The 25,069-nt window shown below is 40.7% G+C and overlaps 1 protein-coding gene across 8 annotated transcripts in view; it reads left to right on the top strand.

Moving 5' to 3' along the window:
• FOXP2 (forkhead box P2) overlaps positions 1–25,069 on the top strand; it is a 339,779-nt gene that overhangs the window by 7,137 nt on the left and 307,573 nt on the right. For all 8 annotated transcript variants that reach the window (XR_014223814.1, XM_082239660.1, XM_082239662.1 and 5 more), the window contains exon 2: positions 5,019–5,149. The gene's annotated coding sequence lies outside the window, so the exon portion shown is untranslated. The remainder of the gene's footprint in view (positions 1–5,018; positions 5,150–25,069) is intronic.

Here is a 25,069-nt window from a genome sequence, read left to right as displayed (position 1 = left end):
GATACCTTTGTAAAATTCTAGACACCTTCTAGAAGTCAGACATAGCCCCCTATGCAATTGTTGAAGTGTATAGTTTAAGAATAAATAAAATATATAATGGCTATAAGTGGGCCTGGACAAACTTGGAGTTTGCAAAATTTGTTTGTGGATTATAATGCTAATTTAATAAAGGAAATAACTTTTAAAATTCACATTAAAGCAGATGATGATGATGATGATGATGATAGATATGCCACTCACCTGACTGGGTTACCCCAGCCACTCTGGGCAGCTTCCAACAAATTAAAACACAGTAAGACATCAGATATTAAAAACTTCCCTCTACAGGGCTGCCTTCAGGTGTCTTTTAAAAGTCGGATAGTTGTTTATTTCCTTTACATCTGATGGGAGGGCATTCCATCTTACTGTTTACCTCACATTCTGTATGCCCTGAAAGCTACCAAGTACAAGTACAACCATTTTAAAAAATGGTTAATCTTTTAATTTGGAAACTAACATATTACTGTGTACTTAAGAAAAACCTACTAACTTTTTATGGGGAAGCTGCATTTCACTTTCAAAAGGATAGGCATTCGACTACCTAAGTTTGGTATTAGATACAAGGATGATGATGTAAAGCAATTACAATAATTTAAGAAACCCTTGTAACTTGGAAATTAGAAATGTCAACGTTCAGATTTGATTGTATACAATCATGACCCTCACCACTATTAACAGACCTGTGCCTCAGGTTTCCCACTACTTGCCCATCCTTCAGGGCCTATAAAAATAAGATTAAAAGCTTGGGTACTTGCTAAGGGTGTAGAAATGACAGTAGAGCCATCCTGCAACTATTGGCAGACCAGTACTTCAGGCTGGCCAGAACATTTCCTTTCTCCTGGAGTTGAAAAAGGAGATGTGTGCAGTAGCTTCCATAGAGCAGTATCAGAAGTTGTTGCCTGCTTGCCTGCTTGCCTGCAGGATGTTACTTTATTCCATTATGCAGGTCTACCTTCTGTTTTGTATAGGTATGAATGGTGCTTTTTGTTCATAAAGGGTATTTAGAGAGTGAATCTGTTAAAGTGTGTGTATTTGGGCTCACATGTGCACCGCCAGCACTCATGTATGTTCATATACACACTGCTGAGAGGTTTAGGATCTTTTGCTGGAGTAATGATGTGCGCTTGTTACGGATGCATTGTTGTTGTTTAGTCGTTTAGTCGTGTCTGACTCTTCGTGACCCCATGGACCAGAGCACGCCAGGCACTTCTGTCCTCCACTGCCTCCCGCAGTTTGATCAAACTCATGCTGGTAGCTTCAAGAACACCATCCAACCATCTCATTCTCTGTTGTCCCCTTCTCCTTGTGCCCTCCATCTTTCCCAACATCAGGGTCTTTTCCAGGGAGTCTTCTCTTCTCATGAGGTGGCCAAAGTAGTGGAGCCTCAGCTTCACGATCTGTCCTTCCAGTGAGCACTCAGGGCTGATTTCCTTCAGAATGGAGAGGTTTGATCTTCTTGCAGTCCATGGGACTCTCAAGAGTCTCCTCCAGCACCATAATTCAAAAGCATCAATTCTTCGGCGATCAGCCTTCTTTATGGTCCAGCTCTCACTTCCATACATCACTACTGGGAAAACCATGGCTTTTACTATACGGACCTTTGTTGGCAAGGTGATGTCTCTGCTTTTTAAGATGTTGTCTAGGTTTGCCATCGCCTTTCTCCCAAGGAGCAGGCGTCTTTTAATTTCGTGGCTGCTGTCACCATCTGCACTGATCATGGAGCCCAAGAAAGTAAAATCTCTCACTGCCTCCATTTCTTCCCCTTTTATTTGCCAGGAGGTGATGGGCCCAGTGGCCATGATCTTCGTTTTTTGATGCTGAGCTTCAGACCATATTTTGCGCTCTCCTCTTTCACCCTCATTAAAAGGTTCTTTAATTCCTCTTCACTTTCTGCCATCAAGGTTGTGTCATCTGCATATCTGAGGTTGTTGATATTTCTTCCGGCAATCTTAATTCCGGCTTGGGATTCATCCAGCCCAGCCTTTCGCATGATGAATTCTGCATATAAATTAAATAAGCAGGGAGACAATATACAGCCTTGCCGTACTCCTTTCCCAATTTGGAACCAATCAGTTGTTCCATATCCAGTTCTAACTGTAGCTTCTTGTCCCACATAGAGATTTCTCAGGAGACAGATGAGGTGATCAGGCACTCCCATTTCTTTAAGAACTTGCCATAGTTTGCTGTGGTCAACACAGTCAAAGGCTTTTGCATAGTCAATGAAGCAGAAGTAGATGTCTTTCTGGAGCTCTCTAGCTTTCTCCATTATCCAGCGCATGTTTGCAATTTGGTCTCTGGTTCCTCTGCCTCTTCTAAATCCAGCTTGCACTTCTGGGAGTTCTCGGTCCACATACTGCTTGAGCCTTCCTTGTAGAATTTTAAGCATAACCTTGCTAGCGTGTGAAATGAGTGCAATTGTGCGGTAGTTGGAGCATTCTTTGGCACTGCCTTTCTTTGGGATTGGGATGTAGACTGATCTTCTCCAATCCTCTGGCCACTGCTGAGTTTTCCAAACTTGCTGGCATATTGAGTGTAGCACCTTTAAAATTTTAAACAGTTCAGCTGGAATACCAGCACTTCCACTGGCCTTGTTATTTGCAGTGCTTTCTAAGGCCCATTTGACTTCACTCTCCAGGATGTCTGGCTCAAGGTCAGCAACCACACTACCTGGGGTGTATGAGACATCCATATCTTTCTGGTATAATTCCTCTGTGTATGCATGTTAACCCTTAATCTTATGCCCACAAGAAGCTCTCACACAAAGAGATAAAGAAAGCTTGGTTTATTATATAAAATAGGAGTGACAGAATATATAAAAATGCTAATTTAGACAGCAAAGTTACTGTCTAAGCAAGTAGCAAATAACAATACATACGCACTTTGATTAAAGTACAAAATAATCCCTAACTATTCTAAAAGGCCTACAGAAGCATGGAATGACAATTTTGCCTTAAAGGGAAGCAGTAGTGTGCAGAGTCTTAGAGAGCTCTGGGTAACTTTTGTCCAGTTGGAGCTAACTAACTTTTGTATCTAATGGTTTTTTTTATACTTTTTGCCAGGAGGGGGCTATGAAATAAGCGGTTCCTACAATTTCTATAGTTACTTTGTTTAATTCTCACCTTGCCCATATTTGGTCACCCTGTTTCCGTTTGTTTAACAAAAGTTGAAAGAATTGTGACAGTGAGCAATTTACCTGAACCTGCCATCTCTCTGCTTGTCTTCACATCACCTTTTGTGGTGTGGTGTGGTGAGGCCCCGGGCCCTGCACTTCCCTCAGAAATAAACACACAGACATGAATATATTGGGTTAATTGGGATAAATTAGACCACAACTTTATTGGTTACAGTTGTGAGCGGTTTGGCTTAGGCATTTGGGTGAAGCCAGACCATATCCTGACTACTGCCCGTTTGCAGGAAGTCTCTGAAGGGTCAACCACCGATAGGGGGAACCCTATGATATACAGCAATTAAGAGCATCCCCAAGGATCACAAATGGGGTCGTGGCATAGCTCAAGCCCACGCCCAGCCTTTGGCCAGGATCTGCATCCCTGGATCCCTTTAATGGGATACCCTTAATGAGGAGGGGCAGGTGGAGGCAACAGCCTCCCCTCCCATAAACAAGGCTTACCCAGTGCCTAACCTTACAAAGTTGTGATGATTGCTACAAGGTAGGTGAAAACCAAATGGCTGGTGCCAATCTGTCAAGTGGGAAAATTCCTGCCTAGCCCCCAACAACCAGGCGACCGACATTCGTCCATAGCAAGGCCAGAGTCAAACAGTGCATTAAAAAAGAGGGTGGGTGGACTGGGAGATCCGACAAGAAGGCAAATGGAGCCCCCCCCAGCCGCGCTGCAGTTTAAACAGCATCAGCCACAGACACCCCAGCTAACCGAATTGGTCAGCCGGGGGGGTGGCGTGACACGGCTAGGAGTCCTAATGACGTGGGCGGCATCCCTCTGCTGGGTCACTGGGAGGTCCCGGATGCATGCCTGTAATGACACCCCCTGGGGAAGGGAAGTGGTCTTACCATTGTGTGGATGGATCCCATTGAGAGGTTGAGTATCCTGTACTTGACAACTTATAGGTCAGATGTAGGTGATCTCAGGATATGCCCAGATGCCTTTCAGCAGGGGGCTGGGATCCGGCTGCTTCCATAGTCACCAAAGCTAATCATGGAGGGTCTCATGTCATATTAGAGTTATGTCAATCTTATACTCATGCCACGATCTAAAGAGGTAAACCATATCATAAATTCAGATTCACACACCCCTCCTTACAAAGCATGGGGGAGAGAAGCCTGACACACCATTAGGCTAGTGTAGTTTTAGAAGGGTTGCTTGGACAAGGAGTTGATATAGTTCCTTGCTGAGTGGAAGAGGTATATACACTTGTAGAAGAATATATAGTTGTGGGAGTTTCCTTATTAACAACCAATGGAACAATGTGTGGGTTGTTGGTTAGGTTGGGTGGATATGAAAGTTTGAGTGAGGAGTAAGTGTACCTTGAATAAAAGGAACTGAGGTGGTAGTGGACAAAATTTGCCATACATTACACAATATTCTACTTTGGAACTTTAAGTCTTACGTTCGTTGTATCTTATCCCATACATTTCTACAAATTGTAATGCAAGGTTTCCAGAGTGATCCCAGAGTTCTGCCAAAGCTATCCCAAGATAAATTTGGGATTAAAATATTGCAGGAAGAAATGTAATTTTCTAAGCATGGTTGTGTTATGTTAAAACTTTCCTTTATAAATATCCTTCAGGACAGTGTTAATTTACCTGTCTGTCTTGGTTTTCAGGTGTTTGGCAAAAATATATAAGTTCTTTATTCCTCAGCTTAATACACTGCATAAATATGCAATGAAACTTTTCTGTAATAAATGAAAGGGAGCTGGGAATGGTTTGAAAAACCCACAGGAACAATTTAGTATAAAACAGGCTATCAGATCTAAACATTTCTCTGTTCTTTGTCATGCAGATAACTCGCTGTCTCTGAAGGGACCTCATTTCTTAACTTTTTGAGAGCCAAGTGATTGAGGAAAGGCCATTACAAGCAGAAAGAAAGAAGTCCTCTTGCAAAAATAGGAGAAAAGAGGAGCTGAAAGAAATGTAAGTGTTTCAGTGAACCTTTCTTAGCTAGTATTGAGTACTTAATATTGTCCATGGTGTGTTCAAAGTATAACTCACTCTCTTAATTCACTTATCAATTCTGTCCTATTTGTGAATGACAATCAGCAAACTTCTTTGTCAGTTGGGACAGAATAGGCAGAAGGGAGGTATAGAAGCACATTTTCCCACAATGCACTGGTGACCCCCAAATACTGGACAGTCTGTTTCTGATGCGCCCCATTCATTCTTTCCCCCATTCATTCTTTTCTTCTGATATTGGACTGGATTGAATTCATGCCTGTTCCTTCATATTAATGTAGAGGAGGAATTCTAGCTGAACAGAAAAAAATTCCGTGGAAGTTTGCTGCTTGGAGCAGGATGAATGATTTTAACACAAGCATTCCTTCTGAAAAATTTGCACATCTCAAGTTCACAGGAAAATTTGAAAACTGTGTGCGCAGGGGGAGAAACATTCACATCCCTAATTTCTGCTAGAAAGCTGGAGAAGGGAAGCAAATAATTTTGCCCGTACTTTATATTGGCAAATTTTCACACCTTTTCCACAAGAGAATATTAATATTATGCTTGGCAATAAGCCCAGGCCTGTAGGTGAAGATGTGGGCACTGGAAAGGGGAAATGATTTAATTTACTTTGTTGGTGATCACTGGTGCTGAAACCTTCATCTCATCCAGAACACTGCTTCTCTTGACTTTCAGTAATCTGTGTCTAATTAGTTACAATGTTTTGCTCCTAATGGAACATTTTAGATTACATAAAGGGAGGACTTGCATTTTCATTTCCTAATCGGAACTAAAACCAAACATTGCAACCCAGTCAGTAGTGAGAGAAGTACTATTTGTACAAAATTATTTAGATACACCTCTTGAATCTCATAGTGAAATCATTCCACATCAAAACTTAAGTTAGTTCACTCTGATTCTTCTGTTAATGCTTTTATAGCTTTAAATTTTGAGAGCACGTAGGACTTCGCAGATTATTACATTTCTTACAGTGAAGATTGTATATCTAGATATGTGCATAATGATGTGTATATATTTATGATAATATTTAGGGCTGGGAGATATCTGGTTTTCAGCATTGTGATATATCACCAGCTAAACACTGTGATATACCGCTATATCATGATGTCTAAAATAAGGATGGAACTTATTTCAGACAATATTGGCAATATATGGTTTGCTTTCTCCACACCCAGTTCAGAGATAGCAAGCCCAAATATTCATATGAAAGTACTGAGACCGAGTTATGGCAGGTTCCGCAAAATAATATACCAAGTCTATTACTGAGTATGGATTTGAACATAGGTCCACTATATTCATCCTTCAGATTACACAGTTCTAAAATATGCTTATCTCAAAAATGAAAGATCACTATTTTGTCATTCTTGTGGACAAGTAGAAGTTTGATTATGAATTGGTACCAGCAGGTGGGACCTGCAGTGTAGTATTGCCATGTATCTTTACTTTCTAATAGAAGTGCTTCTGTTTTGGAATTTCAGGGGTCCCAAGCAAGAACTTTGTAGTGCTGTCAAGTCTTACAGTGAGATTCAGGAATGAAAATAGAAATAATTCCACATGTACCCCAAACACTACCTGCTGAGCATTTTATAGCAGTATAATGTGGAGAATGGGAAAGGGAATATGGCGTCATTTCCCCTTTACTTTTTAACTTTGCCATACACATGGCCTAAAACAAACAACCATAAACCACACCTACTCTAGACACCTTAATATTCTGTGTCTCAGACTGCTATCAACTGTAGACTTAATCTGTGTGATTTCATACCTTGCTTTTTCCTCTCCTCTATGGTCTGAACTGGAACTTCACTGTTCATATGAATGTTAGAAAGCATGGGAGACTAAATGAAATCCTGCAGAATGCCATAGCGCAAATGCCAAGAATCTGAGCAAAAGCCTCCCAGACTTGCAGATAGATGCAGTAATAGTGCATCCAGCTCCCAACCTGCAATCACTCCAGGAGGTCAGTGGTATCAGCGGGCTCCATCTGTGCCAACTTTTAAACTCCTGCTGAAAACTTGTTCTAATCCACTAGGCCTATGCAGGCAATTAGGAGCACATCCACCACAATGCTCTATTGATGTTTGCTTTTAATTTCCTCTTGCTTTTATGATGTTATTGTTTGGTTTTATGTTGTTGTACACCTCTGTGATACATTTTCATGATACAGCAGTAAATGTTTTAGTAAATGCATACAGTATTTCTCCCCACACAAGTTGTTAGTTAGGATGACGTAAAGCTGTTTTGGTGCTAAACCCAGATTGAAGCCAGATTGAAATGGGTCTAGATAATCATCTTCCTCCAGACATACTTTGTATCTGGTCAACCACCACATTCTCAGTCACCTTGACCCTCCAAAAGGAATGTTAGCACACTGCCAATAGCTATCAATGCAACCCTGGGCCCATGGAGGGGATATATTGCCACCTCTTTCAAGGCAATAGACATTACACCTTTCTGTAAAGAGGCACTAACTTCTCCTTCAATCCACACAGTCAATCCTTCCTGGCTAACACTTACAGGATATGAATGACAAGGGTCAAGGAGAATGTGTGGTTGTCCAGACCCCTTCAAGTGTCCTCTCCGCATCCTTGGAACTTCAGTAACTTAAACTGATCCAACAGAACTAAACTTCATAATGCTCTGGACATTTCCAATGGAGCTTCATCCACTGTAGCATCAAATTCAGAGCAGATGCCAGTGATGGTGTTATGGATTGCATAAAGATTGACAGACTAATATTGAGGATCTGATGCCTTTTTTCGTATGTGTGTGTGGGTAGCATGCAGTATTTTTATTATTGCATTTAGTAGAAGCTGTAACTTTTTCTTGTTGATTTGAAATCAGATAAAATATTGGCTAGGAGGATCTTTGTATTCCCTCCCCCAAACTCCCAGGTTGATGAACTCAAAAATATGTTGCATTGCATATTCCTGACGATGAATTCTATAAGTCAAATACACTGCGGAATATGTGTTTGTAGAAAATCTAAACAAGCATTTCATGTGCACATCATACTGTTTTGTAAAATTTATTCTATAGTCTTAACTATCCTGCTGAATGAAAAAGTGCTGGATTCCAGTTCTGTGGTTGGTGGCGGTAGAGTAGCAGCATGGGTTTCTCTGGCCTAGGTACTTTGACAGTTTAGGATACTGAGAATAAAGAAATTACTGTCAATTCATTTTATGTTATCTTAAAATTGTACAGCACTTTGTAAACACAGATGAATTAGGCATCACAACCCCCTGCCCCGTGTTAAAACAGCAGAAGTCATTAGCAGTGCTGCAGAAGAAGAATGAAATCTCTTTTAACAATATGTTAGCTCAGCTGCCTGTTCCGCACTCTGTGCAATTTGCTTAGTGCAGATTCATTTGCATCCATTTTGCCCACACTTGTATTGACTTCTAGAAATTCACAGCTGGTTTCATATTACAGCTGCCACATGGATGGCTTTTTTTGCATGGTAAGTTTTTAGTGTATATTGATGCATCAAATGGATTGGGCTCTTTGCACCCAAACCATCCCACCCTAAGAAGGTAATAAGCATCCTGTCAGCTGCATGAAGCAATTTAGGGCAGTGTTTCCCAACCGGTGTTCCGCGGCACACGAGTGTGCCGTGAGACATCGGCTGGTGTGCCGCGAGATACCTGGAGGGAGGCGGGCGAGTCGGGCGGCGAGAGGCGGGGCGGCGGCGGCGAGGAGAGGTCGCGCCTCCTGCTGCTGCCTGGCGCTCCTCCTCGCAGCCGGCAGCGCTGCCTGGGCGCCTCCGCGCGACTCTGCCTCTCTGGGTTTGGTCTCCCAGCAGAGACGGGTCACACGCGCCCCTCCCTCCTTCCCTCAGCCTGCGCGGAGGGAGAGCCAGAGAGAGGCATTGCTCCTGCGCTCCGAGGCGGATTGAGCGCAGCTGAGAGGAGCTGCCGAGGGAAAAAACTTTCACTTTTGTGCGTCCCTCCCGGCGTGACGCTGCGCGCTGACGTCACGGGGCGGGGCTTTAATGGTGGTGTGCCGCGAGATTTTTTTTCAGTAAACAGGTGTGCCGTTGCCCAAAAACGTTTGGGAAACACTGATTTAGGGTATATACACATTATTACCCTTTACACTGGCTTCAGTGTGTTTTCACCCTTGTGTTTTAAATCTTTGTACATATGACGTTACTCACCACTTTCCCCCCTGAAATACTGCTTTTTCATGTGGTTTCCCCAAATCCAGTTTCACTCTGGCTTCAAAACTGTCGAAGGAAGGGCTACAAATGCTAAGAAAGAGTTTAATCATCAGCTGTGTGATGTGTTCACTTAGACTTTTCCTCTCTTATTCGGGAATAAATCCCATTTCATTGGGAAGATGTATAGATAGGATCATTGCTGCAGCCGCAGGATGATGATCTATGCTAGGCAGGGGGCGTGGCAGCAGAGTTGGAGGGCCAAAAGCTTCACCAGTAGGATTGGGGGTAGGTGGTAGTGGTGGTAGTGGGAAACTATGGTCAGAGAGCAGGTGGAATAGAAACAGGATTTGCAAAATCAAGTGGGAAATGCAGCAGGAAAAACTGCTTTACTGCTTTTAATGTATACATACCCTAAGTGTCTTCCATGTGTTATGTAGATCATCCCTAACACATTATACTGTGCAGAACATGGCGCAGGAGCCCTTAATATTCTGAAGTAGCCTTACTTTCCTCACTTAAGGCAACACCAGCATGAGGTATAAAGACATCTTGGAAACTTTGGTCACAGAGTTCAGTGTAGCAGTCAAGCCATAATAAGAGGAAGATTTGTGATAAAAGCAAAAGGGTATGAACAAAGGGTACCATATGAGCCTGAAATTTAGATGGGGAGGCATTTCTAATATCCAGAATGGTGGCCTATCTTCGTAAATAATGCAGTATTTCAGGATTTGTGGATCTCATTTGCAATTTATTTTATATGAGCATAAAGAGACTAGCCAGGCAGCAATTAAAAGTACAGTATTATAATGTAATGATGCAATTTAATAGTACAGTACATAAGGCCAAAGTTGGTGTTTATTGTAAGCTCATAATGAAGCTTCAAAACACTATCTCTGATATCATGATAACTGTCTGAGAGTGTCCTTCACAAAACAAAATGCAGCAGGTGATAATTGTACAGCTCTACATTTGCCCAAGTGGATGATGAAATGCTTCTTGCAGCCACTATCTATCAGTTAATAATAGTACCCCACTGTAGCTTCTAGAAGCCTTGCCCAGTGCAGTTCATAAAGGTTATTTGTTGGTGAAGAGCACTAAGCTCCAGGTATAATAACTATTCTTAGGCCCATTCCATTTCTCCGTCTGAGGCAAAACTGGAATATGCTACCTCCTGCTGCCACACCAGCTCTGGAACGTCCTCCTTCTGGCTGAACTTGGTGAGAGGGGGAGCATTCCACAAGGCCTTGCTGTGCCCCAGAATGCAGTCCCTCCCACCAAAATGTGGGGAGAGGGGGGCATTCTGGTGATGGAAGCCTGAGGCAGCTGCTTCACTGCACGCAACGCGCTGGCTGGTTCTGATTATTCCCAACTAGTTCAATAGGCAATTTATATTTTGTGTGTATTAGGAATGCCTCCCTGTCTTAATTTTAGCTTGTATGTACCTAGAAAGTCTCTCTCCCCCCCCCCACCTCTTTTGTTCTTTGGCTGTGCTGCTGTACCAGTTTACACATTTGCAGCACAATCCAAAGTGAGTTGCAGTATGGAGTGAGAAACTGTAGACAAAACTCTGCTGACTTGCTCTGGCTTGGGTGGGAGACGAGGGGGGGGGCTGCTCTTTTCTCCCTCCCATTGAAGCCAATGAGGGAAGAGAACTTACCTATGTCAGCTCCAGGTTGGTGTAGGTGATAGGGCTCAGGATAGGCCAACTCAGCAGGATGCAGGAACTTTAGACCCAGTGAATCAGAGGCCACTTCTGTTCTATGTGTTCCCCACCACTGGAATGCCCCATTTTGAGGCTTAATGCTAGCTACTGCTGGTGGAAACACCATACCACCACCACTGGTAGAAATATGCCAGTGTAGATTTCCATGGACCTAATCCTAACCTTATCCAGCCAGCAGATCTGGGGCCAAGAATTGACTTGTAAATTTGTGTATGCATGTATTATTTCAATATTGTTACAGATCTAGAGTTAGTAAACATTAGAAATTAGTAAAATGGTAGAATTCAGATAATATTTAGGACATTGAAGGACAGTTCTCCTGAACTGTGCCAAATATGGAAATCCCTGGGTTTATCCTATGCAAACTAGCCTGGCCAGGATGGTTGAATGCAAGCCATGATGAAACAATGGCCAGGCATCTACGCATCACAGAGGTTTCCTTGGGTCTGTACAAAACAAGAGTTGTCATGCTTACCGTGGGCAGAGAAAGGTTTAGGATTGAAAACAGGAGGGGCAAGCTGTGCCCACAGTGGGGAACACAGAGGCTTGGAGCAAGCATTCTGGGAACAAGATGGATGAAATAGGTAGAACTCCATGTGGGGGCTGAAGGTCAGAACCATCTTGGTTGGTTGACTGAAGGCTGGCTGGGACAGAGACATGGAGATGTCTTGGAATCTGATACTGCACTGCATCTTGACACCCAATGGAAATGTGACCCTGGGTAAGCTGCTGGACCCCCCTCAGCAGAAATTGGGTGTGGCGCACAACCTTCCTAACGATATTGTATTAGCATTTCAAAAGTTTTTTTGCGTTTGAAATTTTGCTATATGGGATACATTTTTACATTATTTTAAGTATATATAAGTAAGTATATGTTTGTATTTCCAGGAAGTAGACAGGATTTATATGAGGAAATAGAAACTTAGATATTGATTGCTACTCTACCATTTACATAAGTCCATCTTCAACCAAAAGGATATAAAAGACGGCAGCATCACAAATACTGTAGATAAGATGTGTAATTGCAGGAGCCATCTGCTCTATGGGGGGTGTTTGTGTATTTTATTAACACCAATAATGTTGAACTAATTAACAGAGATCCCTCACAAAGCAATGCAGGTCTTAAATATTCCTGAACAGAAAAATAGATGGGTTTAATGAGAAAGCTGTACAAAGGGTTTTTGTTTTAACCCTATAGTACTATTGTTGTTTGAAGCCCCTAATTCCAAACATGAGCACTAGTTACCACAGACTTCTTTTTTATTCCTAATTACTCCAAATGATTACAGAGTTATTGTAATGTTGAAATCAGTGAATAGTTTACTTAAGCCCACTGATCACAGTGGGTCTACTCTTGAGTAGCATTGGTATCCTCTGTTAATTTCAGCAGTTTATTCATTTTTGCAGTTGTTGACAGTAGGAAAAGAAGCTCAATTTCCAAATGATATAAGATCTAAGGTGTAATGTGTTGAAGACTGAGATTAAGATAAAGGAGGGCCTGGATTGTAGATGAGGGCTAAGAAGGCTGTGAAAATCAACAAACGAGAATCTAGATATAAACATTAGCAATAAGTTCAGATTGAATAAGATAGAGGAAAGTTTCCAGAGAGAACAGAAATAGAAACTCTCATTTGTTCAGGATGTCTGCTCGTGACTGAAAGTCGACACATGTTTAAAACATGTGTATGCATGTGTACTAATGTCAGATAAGGATGTACAGTAGCACCTCGGCTTACGTTACCCTCGGGTAATGTAAACTTTGGGTTGCGAAAGCGGCAAACCTGGAAGTGTTTCACCACGCGCATGCGCAGAAACGGTCCCTCCAGTTGCAGAAACCTCAGGATCCGACTAGAGTGGATCCTGTCTGCAACCGGAGGTACCACTGTATAGGTTTGCATTTTTTAAGCTTTTAGCTGTACTGATATTTCATGGTAGTATTCTTATGTGGGTAATTGTACAATTTTAAGGTGCTGGGTTAAAATTAAAATATTCAGAGGGAAAACACCTCATTGTTCTTCTTACATATGTATTGCAGAAATTATTTAGTAATAACTGTATTCTTATGAGTTTGTGGGTGCCGTACACTTGTATTCCCTGGACCCAGCAAGTTTTAGAAGGTAATTGAGCCAGGTTATCTTCCAATGCTCAGGTGATTGCCTGGGTGATGGGCCATTAAGAGAACTATGGAAAGAAGATCTATGGAAGTGAGAGCTGGACCATCAAGAAGGCTGATCGCCGAAGAATTGATGCTTTTGAATTATGGTGCTGGAGGAGACTCTTGAGAGTCCCATGGACTGCAAGAAGATCAAACCTATCCATTCTTAAGGAAATCAGCCCTGAGTGCTCACTGGAAGGACAGATCCTGAAGCTGAGGCTCCAATACTTTGGCCACCTTATGAGAAGAGAAGACTCCCTGGAAAAGACCCTGATGTTGGGAAAGATTGAGGGCACAAGAAGAAGGGGACAACAGAGGACGAGATGGTTGGACGGTGTTCTCGAAGCTACAAACATGAGTCTGACCAAACTGCGGGAGGCAGTGGAAGACAGGAGTGCCTGGTGTGCTCTGGTCCATGGGATCATGAAGAGTCAGACGTGACTAAACGACTAAACAACAACAATGGAAAGAAGATGGGCCATTAAGAAAGCAAAAGAAAGGGGGCTTTGTGCCAGATGACAAATGGGTGGAGCCTCTCCTCTGGCTCTTTGAAAGACAAAACCTGAATTTTTGTGTTGAGCGTTTGCTGTAATGCAACCTAGAAGTAAAGCTGCAGGCTGGAAAACCAGAGAGGCAGAGCACAATGTTTGATTTCTCCTTGCATTCAAGGCGGCAGCTATTGGAGAAACAAGGAGTGTTAATGCTGTGAGCCCCTTCATTGTAGGTTCAGGTTGTATGTACATAAACTATATATCATAAAGACTCTGCTGTACCTCATTCTGAAAAGGAAGCAGAGGCCCAGGGAAAGCGCCTGGAACCCCTGGACTCTTTTTTTTTTTTTTAATAAAATTTTTATTGGTTTTACAAGAGTTTTTATAACAAACAAACATAAAAGAAAAACAGACAAACAAACAAATATAATTTCAAAATGTCTTTTCATAAACTTCTTTCCTCGGACTTCCCCATACCTCCCCTTTCTGCATCCTCATGTCCAAATTTTATAGCAACTTATAAATGTTTTTTCCGATCCTAATTCATCATAGTCCTTTCTTAATCTAATCTTATATTACTGCAACCCTTTCTCTCTGTAGAATCTCGACATTCTAAACTTCATCAAGTTTATAATAGTTCTTAAGATAAATCTTAAATTTCTTCCAGTCTTCTTCCGCAGTCTCCTTTCCCTGGTCACGAATTCTGCTCGTCATTTCCGCCAATGTCATATAGTCAATCACTTTCATCTGCCATTCTTCCAAGGTGGGTAAATCTTGTGTCTTCCAATACTTTGCGATCAGTATTCTTGCTGCTGTTGTTGCATACATGAAAAAAGTTCTATCCTTTTTTGGCACCAGTTGGCCGACAATGCCCAAGAGAAAGGCCTCTGGTTTCTTAAGAAAGGTATATTTAAATACCTTTTTCATTTCATTATATATCATCTCCCAGAAAACCTTAATCTTCGGGCATGTCCACCAAAGATGATAAAAAGTACCTTCAGTTTCCTTACATTTCCAACATTTGTTATCAGGCAAATGGTAAATTTTTGCTAGCTTAACTGGAGTCATGTACCACCTATAGACCATTTTCATCACATTTTCCTTTAAAGCACTACATGCCGTAAATTTAATACCAGTGTTCCACAACCTTTCCCAGTCAGCAGACATAATATTATGACCAATGTCCTGTGCCCACTTAATCATAACTGATTTAACTGTTTCGTCTTGTGTATTCCATTTCAACAGCAAGTTATACATTCTTGACAAATTCTTAGTATTGGGTTCTAACAATTCTATCTCAAGTTTTGATTTTTCCACCTGGAAGCCAATTTTCCTGTCTTGTTTAAAAACCTCCATTATTTGATAATAGTGGAGCCAATCTTGTACTTTGGGTTTTAATTTTTCATGGCTCTTTAATTTCAGTTTCTCTCCATCCTGTTCTAAGATCTCACAATACTTTGGCCATCCGACCTCCATATTAACTTTCTTGTGGGCCTTAGCCTCTAAGGGTGACAACCATCTGGGGGTTTTGTTTTCCAACAGATCTTTATATCTCATCCAAACATTAAACAACGCTTTCCTTACAATATGATTTTTAAAGGCACTATGCACTTTGATTTTGTCATACCATAGATACGCATGCCAGCCAAATGCATTATTGAAACCTTCTAAGTCCAAGATATCTGTATTCTCGAGGAGCATCCACTCTTTCAGCCAGCAGAATGCTGCTGCTTCATAGTACAATTTTAAGTCCGGCAGGGCAAATCCCCCTCTTTCTTTTGCATCTGTTAAAATTTTATATTTTATTCTGGGCTTTTTGCCCTGCCAGACAAATTTCGCAATGTCTTTCTGCCACCTCTTGAAACAGTCCATCTTGTCAATAATCTGCAAAGTTTGAAATAAAAATAACATTCTAGGCAATACATTCATCTTAATCACTGCAATTCGGCCTAACATTGACAATCTCAAATTTGACCATATTTCTAAATCTTTTTTAATTTCTGACCAACATTTTTCATAATTGTCCTTATACAAATTCAAGTTTTTAGATGTTAAATTAACCCCTAGATATTTCACCTTCTTAACCACCGTCAGACCTGTCTCTTCTTGAAACTTATTCTTTTCCATATCTGTTAGGTTTTTCCCTAAGACTTTAGTTTTTTGTTTATTCAATTTAAATCCAGCTACCTGTCCAAATTGTTGGATTATTTCCAACACTCTTTTTGTACTAGTGTTTGGCTCCTGCAAGGTCAAAACAAGGTCATCTGCGAACGCTCTTAACTTATAGTGTTTGGTTCCGACCTTTACACCTTTAACCTGCTGGTCGTCTCTAATCATGTTCAGCAACACCTCCAGGACCGAAATAAAAAGCAATGGGGAAATTGGGCACCCCTGTCGTGTTCCTTTTTCTATCTTAAGTTCCTCAGTTATTACATTATTTACAATCAACTTAGCTTTTTGTTCGGAATATATTGCACCCATACCATTCTCAAATCCTTGTCCTACCCCCATCCCATGAAGATTCTTTTTCATAAAACTCCACGAAATATTGTCAAAGGCTTTCTCCGCATCCACAAATATCAAAACTGCTTTAGTATTTATGTTCACCTCTAACTTTTCCAAAATGTCTATTATATTCCTAACATTGTCTGAGAGGTGTCTTTTTGGGAGAAAGCCTGCTTGGTCTCTGTGAATCTTCTCCATCAGTACTCTTTTAAATCTTTTTGCTAAAATGTCTGCAAAAATTTTGTAATCCACATTCAATAACGAAATTGGGCGGTAGTTCTTCAGTTGAGTCTTTTCAGTCTCTGTCTTTGGTATGAGTGAGATATATGCTTCTTTCCACGATTCGGGTGCCTTTTTTCCCTCTAAGATCTCGTTACAAACTTCCTTTAACGGTTGTATCAGCCATTCCTTTAAAGATTTGTAATATCTGGAAGTCAGTCCGTCTGGCCCTGGAGATTTGCCCAATTGCATGTCCTGAATGGCACCCTCTATCTCTTGTTCTGTTATTCTCTGGTTTAGATCCACCTTGCTATGATGAGAGATTTTTTGTAATCCATATTTATTAAGGAATTTATCTATGTCCTCTTCATTTTGTAATCCTTGGGAATAAAGTTTTTTAAAATAACTCACAAAGCAATTTCTTATCTCGTTGGGTTTAGATATATTTTTTCCATCCACTTCTAGACTTGTGACTGTATTTAATTTCTGTCTTTTCTTAAGTTGCCATGCCAGAAGTTTACCACATTTATCTGCCGACTCAAATGTCTTTTGTTTCATTTGCTTTATTTTCCATTCTATCTCTTGGTTCATCAATTCCATATATTGTGTTTGATACAACTTAATCTCCCTCAAAATCTCCTGGGACTTTGGTTTTGATCTTAATTTTTTCTCTCCTTCTTTTATCTTTTCCAAAATTTTTTCCTTTTTCTCATTCTGTTTTCTCTTCTTTATTGAATTTTGTTGAATCAAAAATCCTCGCATCACAGCTTTACTTGCGTCCCAGATCACTCTTTTTTCCACATCGCCCTTTAGATTGATTTCAAAATAGTCCTTTAGAGTTTTTTGGGCCTTCATGTGGATCTCTCTATCTCGGAATAGGGTGTCATTCATTCTCCATCTAAACTGACCAGTTGTTGTAAATTTCATTTCCATCTTCACGGCGTTATGGTCGGAACAGGTTTTTGGGCAGATTTCTACCTTCTTAATCTTCGGAGCCATTCCACTAGTAACCCATATTTGGTCGATTCTGGTCCAGGTCATCTTTGCATGGGAGAAAAAGGTTCCCTCTCTTTCAAGAGGGTTCCTTGTTCTCCAAATGTCTATTAAGTCCATATTTTCAGTCATTTCGAAAAAAGTCTTCGGGAGTCTCCCTTCTTTAGTAAGTGTCAGTCTTTGTGTCTTGTCCATGTTTGTAGAGACTACACCATTCATATCTCCCATGATTATCATATTGTATTCCAAATAATCCGTCAAAGTTTCATGGAGTTTTTTGAAGAATTCTGCTTTACCTTCATTTGGTGCATAGATCCCAATTATCAGAAATTTTTCTCCTTGTACCTGAATTTCCACCGCTAAATATCTTCCTTGTTCATCTTTGAACATCATTTTTGGAGCCCACTTCTCTTTTACATAAATCACAACTCCTCTTTTTTTCACTTTGTCCGACGAAATAAATTCTTGTCCCAATTTTTTATTCATAAGCAGTCTCCTGTGTGCTCTAGTTATATGGGTTTCCTGTAAGCAAATCAAGTCCAGTTGTTCTCTGTACAAAATATGGAATACTTGTCGTCTCTTCAAAGGACTGTTCATCCCATTACAATTCCAGCTAAGGAATTGCAGGGCCATCTTGTTATTTTTCTGGTATTCCTCCAACGGCTCCCAATTGTTGTTCCTCCTCTGTTGGTGGTGGAAGATTCTGTCCAAACGAAAGGTTCAAGATGTCTATTACACTCTTTTGCTCAGCAATTGGGTCTACAGTTCCTTTCTGTAAATCTTCTTGATTTCTTTGCAGGAACCTGTCTTTATCCTGTATCGTCTTTATTTTCACCTTCTTCCCCCTATAGTCAAAAGACAGTCCCTGTGGAAATTCCCACCTGAAGAGAATGGTGTTCTTCTTCAACAGGTAAACCAAATCCTTATAAGAAGCTCTCAAGTCCAAAATATGTTTAGGAATGTCTTTAAAGATCTGTATCGGTGAGTTCCCAATTTGTAAGGCCTTTTCAAAGTGCAGTCTTAGAATTTTATCTCTTTCCTCCTTCGATCTCAAGGTAATCAGACAGTCTCTCGGCGCCTTTCTGTTCTGTCTTCTGCCCAGTCTAAATGCTGTTGTAATTTTAAATTCGTCTTCCTCTAGATCTTCCCAGGAATCAGCAAACTCTTTCGTTAAAAAGTCCGTAAGGTTGTCTCCTTCGTCCTCTGGAATTGATCGTAGTTTCAAATTCCTTTCTTTTCTTTGTAGTTCCCACAATGCCAGAGTTGCGTCGTGGTCATAGACCTTCCTGGCAATCGGTTCTAATTTTTCCTGGGTCTCTCCAGCAATAGTTCTGGCTTCCTCCGCAATTTGACGTGTGGCAGAATTTTCTTGCGTAAGCCTGTTTATAGATTCTGTATTCAGGTCAAGTCTTGTTGTTAAATCTGTCAATTTCTGTGAATTCTCTGTCAATTTCTTGGTATTTTCAGCCGTCTGCTTTGTTAGATTCTCCAGAGACTGGTTTATCTTAAGAAGGGCTTGCGACACTGCATCCATGGAGACTGCTGTACCTTTTTCTTGTCCTGTTGTCACTGTAGGGGTTATGCCTGAGATCGAGCCTCTTTTCTTGTGTTGCTGCAGCTGTTGTTGATATTGCCTTGTCTTGGCTCTCGTGCTTATCTCGTCTGCTGGGCCACTCATATCCCAAGGTCGTTTCCCACGAGAGCTTTCTCCTAAAAGAAAATTCCACTGTCCCAAAGCGTAGCAACTTTTAATTTACCCTCTAGAGGGAGCAAATCAAAATGTCCGCAAACAAAGGCAAAGAGTATTTAAAAAGCAAATTTATCGGGAGGCTTCTATATGTATATTGCAACACTTTCCCAATAGATAGAGTCCCAGCCTTCCCTGATATATTGTGTCCACAGAGTCCCAAAACTTTGTAACAAATAAGCAATGAGACTTCCACTTTGTTACTTTCACAGGAGTCAAGTCAGTTCAGTGTTCCTTTGTTTTAATAGCAGTTTGTGCCAGGTTGAAGGCTGCAGAGAATTCCCTTTCCTTTAAGTTGGTCATGCAGCTTATAAAATCACTTATTCCTCCCCTCTGCCCTGCAAGCTAGAGGGGATAGTCAAAGTCCAAATGTCGGATTCAAGCAGTTAAAGACAATATCCCATATGGATGCAGCTCAGTAACTTTCGTTGCTTTAATTGTCATGCAGTCGGGGGAAGGCAGACTTCCTTAATTTTCGCCTTTCCCGTTTTCAGCCTAATTTCAAGTAGTTTTGACACGAATAAAGGTTCAATCTTACTCACGGGTCTTTTTTGTCCAGATTATTCAGGAAGGGAATTGGCGCTCTCCACTAATGGCGACGCGGCTTCACCCTGCGGGCTGGGTAGCGATTCTCAGCACCGCGCTCCCCGTTGTCGTTCCGGAGCCTTTAAAAAGGCTCTTTCTGCGGTAAAGGGGGGCGCTTCAGGTGCCCACCGAATCTCCTTGTTCACAGGCTCCGTTCCTGTGATTTTAGGGGTCCCCCGCTTGCCGTAGCGGGTCAGACCCGAACTCGCAGAGCCGTCCTCTCTCCGGAGCTCGGAGAGGGAGCAGCCATTAGCGCTGGCGCCGAACCGGAAGTCCTGGAACCCCTGGACTCTTGCACTGCTTGGACATTGGTGACGTGCAACACTATGATAAATAAAGGGAAGGGAGAGTCCTGGCTAGCTCAGTTGGTAGAGCATGAGACACTTCATCTCAGGGTTGTGAGTTCGAGCCCCACATTATGCAAAAGAATCGTGCATTGCAGGGGATTGGACTAGATGATGCTTGTGGTCCCTTCCAACTCTACAATTCTATGACTGTGATTCTATTTTATTTACTTAACAAAATGCATATGCTGCTTAATAAATCCTAAGCAGTTTACAATTTTGAGACAAGAGTAAAGAAACAAGAAGGTAGGTACCCAAGATAGGGCTGCACAGGAATATAGTTGTTTGGAAGGTTTTCCCTAGCTTGACTAATTTAGAGCTCTATGAGTTTTGAATGCTGATATTCCTAGTTTCTCTTTATATTTCTATAGGATGAATATAACCCATCCTAACTTTTTTTGCGACTTGAGGCACAAGGCATTCACTAAAGACAGCTAGTTTACATGGCACACTTTAGCTTCCTGTCCAGGGATAGTATACTGGTTGCCTTTAGTGTAGAGTTTTAATTTAACTGATGAAAGTTAATGCCTATAATCATCTCCAAATTAATTGTGTCCCTTTCTTCTGATTGTTGGGCAAAATGTCAGTAGAACTCTTGGCTTTGTTTCATACGCAAAATGTAAGAAAAGTAGGTTAGAAGGAAATGACCTTTGTTAGTTCAAGAAAGGCTGCTGGTGCCAGTTGGGTGAGAAACTAGATATGTATATACAGAACTGTAGAGAATCTCTGGTGACTTAGTTACTTACGCAACTTTTAGTGTTTTGTCAGTAGCATAAGTTTTAAGACACATGAAGTATTTCCAGGAAGTTTGCAAGCTGATGGCATTGTAAATATTTAAGATGATTTAAAAGGTTGTTCCCTATTCAGTGTTTGTGGAGGATTAAGTGCTTATATTGCCTGAGGATATTTTTTGTTTTCCCTCAAAAAGATCTACTAAATGCAGAAATTGTGCTGCTAAAACATTTGGTTGGCACAGATATTCGCAAACCTAAAACTGCTGGAGCCAAACCTTTTTCGGTATTTACTTCACAGTGTTGCACTTGCAATACAACCGCCCATCTGTGATCCTCATGTGATGCTTTGCTGTCTTTGGCAGTAATGCAGATGGATTGCTTGAGGATGTATGTGGGAAGAAGGGAATGAAAGCCAGTGACACTGACAAGTGGCTCCCTCACTTTTAGATCCTTCATAACTTCACTGCTTGTGGTTGTGCCATTTGAAATAAGTAATTTTTAATTTCTAGTAGCGCCTGTCTTCTCGTACATTGTGGCAATTCCGTGCCGTTTTTACATGAAATATACAGCACCCAGTATTTTTAGGCAGTTTTATAAACCTTCTGAAGGTACATTTAGAAAAATAAAGCTAAGCTGGATTTGTTTAGAAAGGTGTCTCTGGCTAGAGTTAGGAAAATAAAGGTACAATTCAGCACCAGGAAGCTGAATCTCAAATCCCAATCACAAATTGGCAGCTGTAATTAGGTTCTGAAAAACATGTTAAGAATTTTGCGAGGTAATACATCATTCTTCGAGAGGGCAATATATCACATTTGCAATGGTTTGTGAGGACTTTAAAGAAAAGAAAAATGTGGTGGTGGGAGACTAGCTTCAGACCAAACAAGTCCTGTGTATGACAAAGTAAGTCAAGGTTAACACACACTATTGTGTTAAGCCCATCTATGGCTCCATTTGCTCTATATAACCTGGGAACTGCAGTTTGAGTTGTGTCCCCTCACAGAGCTACAATTCGCAGTGTTCCCTAGGAAGAGGTTTTGATGGTTGTACCAGTCTGGAAGTTGTAGCTCTGCAAGGGGACAATTTTCAGCACCCTTAACAAACTACAGTTCCCAGGATATTATTTTTTTTAAGGGGGAAAGCCAGGACAATTTAAAGTGGCACAATACAGCTTTAAATATATAGTACAGATGGGGCCTGGTTCTAAAAATCAGTTTAGATGGTATTTTGCGCACAGGTCTTTCTTTTGGGGCAGGGCGGGGCGGGAATTAGCTTTCAGAATGCCTTTATTATAGAAGTGAATTCAGCTAGTTAGTGTGACATTTAGGTATTAATCTAAGACAGAGTATCTTAATTTTGCTGTAGCGCAATATGCCTGCCAGTAATTTCATATAATCGGCACGAGCAGTACAGTAGTGCTGCATCACAAAGTGTTTTATGGAGCTCAAAAGAAGATTCAGGACAATGCTGATGCAGGAGTAAGGTTTGATGCTGTAGCAGTCCTTAGGCTCTTGAATGCTGGAATGGCAGGTTAAAGCCATTCTCAGTGTCCGTTTTGTGGCTGTAAGTGAAAAGGGGGTGTGGCATATCAAGAGAATAAGATTGGAGATAACTTAAGTAAAATAAAATATTGTGTGGCGATGGTTAAATTTTTTTCATACATAGTATGTATTATTATTTTTTTGTATTTCCCCCCTGTACATAGCATGTGTTTTTGTATTGTAAATTGCCCTGTGATCCTTGGATGAATGGCGGCATAGAAATTTAATAAAATAAATAAACAAATAATATATATCCTAAAGAATTTTAAGACTCATGAATTTTTACACAGCGATTTTAGAAAGTTATATGGAAAATAACTGACAGGCATCAGAGGAGGATGAACTTAATATTACTACACTTGCTTAGCATGGGGTGCTATTGTCATTACCTTGTCCCTTGTACCTATATCCTTAGGATGGTTTGAGTCTTACATAGACGGTATCTGTATGAAGACAGGAGGTGGATGGGTTATATTGTGATGTTTACAAAGCCAGAAAAGGAAACTAAGAACTTTGAAGTGTAAATAAGTGTGCAGAAATTGTAAAACAAGATTCAAACACTGGGTACCAAGTCATGTAGAAAGGAATAACTTATCTCCTGTTGAGAGTCTTGTTCATGCATGAATCACTAAGAATCAGCCTTCTGGCAATGAGGGGAAGTTGTTGTAACATTAACTGAGGGTGAACACAGATGACCAACTTACAGGTGATAAAAGTGAGTAGGTTTATCCACCTATTAAATATGTACTAATACTGTAACATTCAAGTAACCACCACGGATGGATTTTGTTATTTTGCATGTGTGTAGGAAGATAAGGAGAGATGGTTGCCTCAAACACATGGAAGGTTAAGGAGGAATAATAGACAATTGGTCACATTGGTTGTTTAACTTCCCTTTTACTGTATAATTGTTCCATACAAATTGTGTATGGGACCTCAGATTAGCTTTGTTTAGTTTTATGTTTATAATAATATTTATAAGATCCATTTTAGAATTTTTAAAAAGCAGATCAATTCTAGATTAATTTCAGTCTGGGTTTAAGCCTGGTTTTGGTATGCAAAGTGCCTTGGTCACCCTGTATGATTGTCTTTGTGGGGAGATTGACTATTTTCATTGGAGGCACAAGGAGTCTTGGGGGACACTGAGTACTTTCCATCAACTTCAGCTGTTGGAGCATCTGCAGCCCTGTCTGGGCATCCTCTAGATTAGATCACTGCAATGTGTTCTATGTGAGGCCACTTTTGAAGCCAGTTCAGACACTGCAGCTAGTACAGATTTCATTAGCCAGATTGCTGACAGTGAGTAGGGGGTCTGATCATATAACACTGATCTGACCCAACTGCATTGGCTTTCAGTTGGTTTGTGGGTTTAACTCAAAGTGCTGGTTTTGACCTATAAAGCCTTATATAGCTCAGGACCCCTGTACTTTAGGGACCACGTCTACCTGCATGAAAGTACCTGGATCTTTCATTTGTCATCTGAGGCACTTGGTTTGCACTTCGAGGGGAGGTATGGAGGTTGGAATCATGAGGACAGACATCTTCGGTGGCAGCTCCCCAATTGTGGAATGTTCTATTCAGAGAGATGTGTATCATTATCAAACCTTGGGAACAAGGTAAAGGCATTCCTGGTATTTGGCTTCTAACTGGGGTCGTAATGCATGATTATATCTTCGCCTGTATCAGTGTTCGTAGTTTAGTAGAGTGGGTCAGGATTCATCCTACTTACATTATTACATGATGAGGTTAATGATCTTTTATTCTTGTTTAAAATTTTATATTCTATGTGCATTTGTAATTGAAAGTCACTTCGGAAAATATTATATACTGCAGTAACATAGTGGTTAAAACACAACTATGATTGTTTTCAGATTAGAAATAAATCTAAAGAAATATATGCTTTAGGAGTGGAAAAGATTACAGGAAATGTGGTTTGTCATACAGCTGTCTCATTACAGTGTTCAAACAGACCTTTACAGAGAATGTATTTCAACAAAACTCAAAATAATGGGCATAGTACAGTGAAACCTACGGCAATTTCATTTCTTTTTATTATATAGTAAATAGGGATAGAATCTTTGCAGATTCTTTTGACCTTAAAACCTATGAAAAAAATCATTCATGAGCTTAATTTTTTCCAAGTGTCAACACTCTTCCTTCTGTTATAATTGCAGAGGTGTCACTAATGTAAGTTTTTTTCTCACATCATATTAAACAGTCACACAGAAGCCACACTTAGACTAAAAAGTTCTTTGCATTCTCAATGTATGTGGAAAAATGTTCACACCAACTTCCTGCAACTCACACTCTAATATAAACTGTTAACCCCAACCTTGTTCTTTCAGCATGCATTCCACTAACAATGTATCACAAATTAATCTAGTTATACGTTAATTTTGTGTTGGAGAGTAATTTGAGAGGTCATGGCTTTTGTTGTCCCATAGACTCTCAAATAATTTTTTTCTAGAAATATGGACTCCACCCTTCACTTGATGCCGGCATGATAGTTATATTGATTTTAAAGATAAAATAGGTTTTCTTTAATTTAAAGATCTCTAAGGACCAAACTTGACATTGTGGTAATTGCACAAATGCAGTTAACATTTTCTCTCTTTTTTTGGTTATATAAATAGCATTTGTGGGGAAGCCTGAGCAGCCTCAGGACCATGAAGGTTGGGGTTAGGA

The sequence above is a fragment of the Podarcis vaucheri genome (genome assembly GCF_965113315.1).
Source record: "Podarcis vaucheri genome assembly, chromosome: 10".
Lineage (NCBI taxonomy): Eukaryota > Metazoa > Chordata > Lepidosauria > Squamata > Lacertidae > Podarcis > Podarcis vaucheri.
Note: the sequence above shows the minus strand (reverse complement) of the source record. Positions and strands in the feature narration are given on the sequence as shown.